Source organism: Amblyomma mixtum, chromosome 4 (genome assembly GCF_055824585.1).
Source record: "Amblyomma mixtum isolate Tamu chromosome 4, ASM5582458v1, whole genome shotgun sequence".
Classification (NCBI taxonomy): Eukaryota; Metazoa; Arthropoda; class Arachnida; order Ixodida; family Ixodidae; genus Amblyomma; species Amblyomma mixtum.
In genome coordinates, this window is record NC_143015.1 from 87,059,193 (window position 1) to 87,065,402 (window position 6,210).

Genomic DNA, 6,210 nt, shown 5'->3' on the forward strand with positions numbered 1-6,210 from the left:
TGCCAATTTAATATATCGACTATATCTGGGAACAATTTCAAAATTCTTTGAAATAAATTTTTGGTGTAGAAATAAGGCTATTGCGGTGTAGTATTACCTTTGTTGGGAGACAGCAGTGAACCGGGGAATCGTCTTAAGTAGTAAGGTGGTTAACTGATTTTTAATAATTAACTTTCTAACTGGTAGAGTTTGGCTCCCAGTTCCATATAGAGATTTTTAACCGGTAGTTAGCAAAAGCCATAACAGTTTTTAGAATTTCAAAAAAGCGATTACCATAGCCGCTGTGGCTCGACAAAATTTGGCTGCATCGTTAGAAAATACATCCGCTGTCGAAAGCATGTGAGCGAATCAACGTCAGTCGAAAAAGCTAAATTTTGTCGATCCACAGCGCCAAAGGTTATCGCGTTATTGAAATTCTAAAAGTTTATATGGCTATTACTAACAACTGCCTACAAATCGAATGGTAACGAGACGCCTAACTCTAGAAGTTAGAAACTTAATTGTTAAAAATTAGTTAGCCGGCTTACTACTTAAGACGATTGACCAGTTTTCTGGTGTCTTTCAGTACTTGTAATATTTAGTCGCAAAGGCAACAATTTTACAAAAAAAAACGTATTTCTGAAAATTTTAAACTGTACCCTGAAACACCCGGCATAATTATGTGCAGTTCTGAACCCCTCCAACATACACTTAAAGGCTGGTTGTAGCAGTCGGGAGAGTTCGGCCTATATTAACTGTATAGAACAGTGAACTAAAATAATTGATATTTCAGTTATTTTAATTGAACTTTTTCGCCACGCTAAATCCGCGCACGAGGCATGTGGGGCGAAAATTTTAGACATTTTACGCAATAGCTACCGATGTTCATCGTCAGATTATGCGAATATTTTGTGCTACAGCAAATTTCTTGAAAAACTTCTTTCTGCGCTGCCCGAAGGTGTCGGCTATTATAAGCTTGCCTATTGCAAAATAAGGCAACAATTTCAAAATTCTTTTTTACTATAACCTATGCGTCAGTACTTCACACGAAAACCTTTTCTGGAGATCACTGCTTGGCTCCTGGGAAGCATAGAGTTCAGGAAGCACCTAGTGACGTCTAGATCTCGTTTCTGCACTTATTCTGCAGCAGCTTCTTGACTTTGGGCTAGGCGCCGCTGGCTTTTCTGTCCCCCAGTTAATGCGCTATGCTTATACAACTATATTCAATTAAAATCATCCCATTGGCTCGCCTTGGCCGCTCCATACTGTCCAGTGTCGTCTTCATCTAATTTTTCTCAAGCGCAGAGGAGTCCTTCTGGTCGTATTTCTGTGGAAACGCGTCCAGATTACATAGTCTCGCCTGCATATCGAAGCATAACCATTTTCAAGAATGCCCTAATTAATATTTCGCTAACGGTGCCTCGAATTCGGTCAAGGAGACAAACTCCACGCGCGGAGAATCAGCCCCTACCATTGCCTCCTCACCTTTGCGGTTGAACGTTGTATGCTCATAACGAGGTCTGTATTAACTACGCTTGGGGAGATGTATATAAGAAATCCTATCAATACCACACAAGGACTTCGATTCATGTAATGAAATCACGCTGTTCTTTTCCCCAGCTCTCCGCACAAAGTGATCCTTTATCTACTTCATCCTTGAAACCTATTTACTTTCCTTGCCGTGTGGGGTGTGAGCCGGCCTCCTGTCGTTTAGTTCAGCGCATTGCACATGCCATCTGAGTTCATGCGGTTACTATAGAGCCTGCTAACAGGAAGAAATTTTTTGAAGTGTTGCTAACGGTCAGTGTACAGATATTTAGGCTAGTGCGAACAACATCCTTCTCAAAAACTGGGTTTATTGTTCTGACGTGTGCATCCGAAGATCGAAAAACCAAACATTATCTGAACGTATAACTCTGCAAACATATAAAGGTGTGGTGTGTGTTACTCCAAGACCCGCTGAATGCTGATGGCACTTCAGCCCATACTTGCAGCCGTGGATCACTGCTATTTTAAAAGTCTTGGTGACGTTATGATAACCTCATAATCCGCCAACTGCATATCAGTGTTTGTAGTTGTTCTTCATGTAATCGTAGAATATATCACCGGGAAACGGGAGCAAGGATTAATAATTTACAACAGACGGAAGCGCCCAGATGAGCCTTTGCGTGCACATTGAGCCAGAGATTTCAGACAACAGACTGTCAAGTGATAGGTTTCTTTTAAACCCAATCAATAATGTCACGTAAATCGTACCCTGATGAAAACAGCGCTGCTAGCGGTTTTTCGAGATGATGTACAACTTTTCCATTCACGCATTATTCCTGAAGTCAATATTGGAATGTGAGCTGATTACGCTCAAGTAATGAACTTTTAGATACGAAAAAATTACCGCAGACTATTCCAAGCGGCTCTGAACAACCGCCAGTCAGTTTCATTGGGGCTACGGCATTCAACTTTTTTAAACCATTGTTTACTTTTATCTAGGAAACCTGGTATATATAAATCGAAGTATACATTTTCATTTCAATCGACATTTCGATCAGAGGACCGGTTTTTTTCAAGAGTGATTTGTCTTCGGTGCTGTTTCGCCTTTTTTATGGGTTCGATACAGAACAGTTGAGCGAGAAACGAATAGATAGTACAGAAATAGCTTGATAAAAATAAAAAAGAGTGCGCAGTCACCCACATCAGCTCCCCATGTAGGGGCGAGCTTATGGGTGCGAGCTGAGGATGCGGAAAGCGCTCTCATGTACTTGCCCTCATGAAAAATTTAAAAGTGCAGTTTTTGAGTCGGCAAAGACGTACGGGGAATTAGTGTTTCTAAGGGCAAGTATGTTTGCCGTCGCTTCTCACCATTCAGACGTGTATGTGGAAGGAAGGTGGAAGGTGGTGATGGGCTGGAGAGTATGCTCAAGGACTGCGACTGCGGCGTCTTTGCCTGTGCAGGTGGCGTCCACCCATAAGGTGTCGGAATCCGAACCGTAGTATTTGTGGAAAGCTTTTGAGCGGGCTATGCGACGGGCCGATTGATAGATGGGGTGGGCGCTCCTAGAGAGAGGTTTTACTATGAGCTGTGCGTATGGGGCGGGGGACTGATAGTAGTAACAGGGCGGCTGCTGGCACGAGAACTTGGAGGGTATCAAGTATGTGACGTGCTGTGAAAGATTGAGCTAGGTGAGTTTGTTGCGCTCGTCTATGGGTCTTTTGGAATTCTTGTTCAATGTTGTGGAGGCCAAGCTGTAGACGACTAATGCTTTGGGTGCTAGGGGAAAGGAGCAGGGCCACCTTGTAAGCTTTACGGAGCATAGCATCTAGGGTGGCAATTTCTTCTCGTCGGAGTTAGAGGTGCGGCGCTGTGGAGCGGAAGCGACTGAGGATAAAGGCGTGAATGAGACAGCACAAATCGTGGTTCTTCATGACGACGCGTTTGCCGGAAACTCTGCGGATAAAATGCGAGCGCCCTTCCGTCACCCACTTGAGTTTCCTGAGAGTGAAAGTGTTCCGACCGTTGTTCTGGAAGCGAAGGCCCAGGATCCGGAGTATGTCAACCTGCGAAACAGGCCGTTCGTCTAGGGTAACGGTGATGTGGGCAGCGGGAAGGGTACGTGGTGATGGCTGTTTGAGAAGCAGCTCAGTGTTTTCCTGGGAACATGGGAGGCCTGTGATTTGTGCGCGTTGTTGTGTCCACTTCATTGAATTAGCTCTTGCTTGCTTCGGAATGGGACTTTGCGCAGCAACGCTTGTTTTGATATAGGAATTGGGGCTCGTCAATGCGGTCCTTCCATGCTTTCCCTTGATGAGCGGCTTCGTGCACAGCTAGTTACAGCTATCACAGGCGACGGGCCAAGAGCTTCAGGCGTGATACATGTACGATCTCGATGCTACAACAGCAACGGTTACTAACACGAGCGGCGGGGGCGACACCATAGTTCTCGAGGGATGTCTGTTGAAGGGCTCAGTACAAACCAATATTTCAGCTTAGAAACATTTCACATAATACTGGTCCGCCTTGGGGTGTCCATTGTAAAACCTCATCAACAGGGTAGAAAGCAACTACACGGTGGCTCGATTCATAACTTCGTCCCTGGAGACCTGGCTGTCTTGAATGGTCAATCTAGCAAGCTGATGGCAGTGAGAGAAGTAAATTGTTTTTGGGAGGGTACCAGAGAGGGGTCAGGAGCAGAAAACAAAATGCTTCCACGAAGAAGCAAGCGGGACGGCCCAACAAGAAAAAAATTAGAGGGTAGGTGGTTGCCGGCTGCAGAGCACTATTGTAGGCAAAGGTAAAAACAGAACTACGGAGTCTGACTTAGCTCGACATAGCTTGGCTGAGATTGAATATTACTCCAAATTATATCGCAGGGGTTTGATCAAAACGATTTCTCAAATCAGTAGTTCAGGGTTGTGAGGAGCACGTTGTTTTGTGAGTTCTATTCGAGGCATGAACTTTATCCAGGGCGGAGGAGGGAAGAGGAATGACATGGTCGCTGAGCACAACACGAGAACCTAAGTGGCGCAAAGAATGGCGCGTAGAAAAAAAATGGGCCTTATCAGCAGCTTACTCGGAAGGAAGAGCAGCACTTTAAGAGCACGTACTGAAGTGGTCGACGGCGCTGACTATCCAACGATTCTCCTCCGGAATGAAAGGAGCGCGCCGTAAAGGTCGATGCCGACGGCTTCTAGAAGCCGCTGCAGGTATACGCATGTATTCAGATTTAACTCTTCCCCGAAACGCTCCCCATCCAGGTCTGTGACAGCTCCCATGGACGAGCGTTGATTTGCAGTAATGAGATAGTGCCCCCCTCTGAAACACCCGTTTTTATTGGGATTGTATTGCTCTTTTAAGGCGGAAGCCTTTAATGCCTTATCTTTGTAAGCAGGAGCTGTCGACAGAAATGTCACGCTTTTCAGTTGGTCGAAACGGTCGTGACGTCACAGTACGCGAATTTCAAACGGGGCCAAATGTACTTTGGCTACTAACCATGCAACCAATTAAAGGGGTCGTATAGTGATGCTCCAATAAGTTTGACGGAGTTTAGTTAATTGCTTACCTAACCAATTAGTCCAATTAACCTTTCTAGTCAGACCAGATAAATAAATGAAACCGAGTAAGAAATTGGCCGAGCTTCGGAATCGAACCCCGGTCTCCGGAGTGCGAGTCGAGCACGGTACCACTCCGCCATGCCAGCTCGATGGTTTGGAATGAACAAACGTGCGTCTATAGTGAATACGGTGTCTTCGTTCACTCCCATCTTCCTCCCTTCCCGTTACGGCGAGGTTTAGATGTCCACCGAGATATGAGAGACAGATACATTTCCTTTCCTCAAAAACTCGCCCGATGCCCCCCCGCCCCGTTATGTGGAGCTGATATGGGTGCCCGCGCACTCCGGGAATCCCGGAAACGAGGCCGCCAACCTTTTAGCCCGAGGTTCTTTAAACCAGGCTCAGGTGGCCTCTGATCGGGGATTCACGAAGGAGCGCATGCACTCATTCAGTGAGCTGACCCAGGCGCACAGAGCCTTACGCCAGCTCTACCCCCCGCCCCACCCCTCCCTAGATAACAAACACACAACACTCTGGCGCAGACTACAGACACACACACTCCCTTCACCCCTTACCCTAGCCCATTATCATCCCTCCTTCCCCACTCCGGCATGCACTCTATGCCCGGAACCGTTCGCCTCATCCCTCCACATCATTTCCCTCTGCCCGGCGGACCCTCCCCCGCGGGACCTAGAGAACCTCAAGACCTGGGAGGACTGGGAGACCCAGCTGCGCTCGGAGGACCCGGCAGTGCAGACCATCGCCACCGGCCGTGCTGCCAGTGTTATGGACCTTCGGAACATAAACACTTGAGTGCAGTGGGGTCGTGCGGGGACCCTGGGGCGTGCCCCGAATTCCTCTGTAAATAAAGTTTTCTCTCTCTCTCTCTTCCATTCCTAAAGGCGAAGCTTAAGCATCATTAATTCGCAGTTAATTAATGCACCAACAAAATGTGAAGTGAACAATCGCGCAGCGGAATGCAGCACTCAGGATTTCGCCTTTCACCACTTTAGCCGCTAAAGTTCCTAGTAATTTTAATGGAGGACTATGCTGGCGGAGCCGCCGCTATAAATATCTTCTAACGTTAGCATTTTTACATACATCTCTACTACGCTCTGGTTCCGGATTACCTGCATGATTGATGAGGTTTTGACTGAGCCAAATGTGTTCTAGCAATCTATGAAT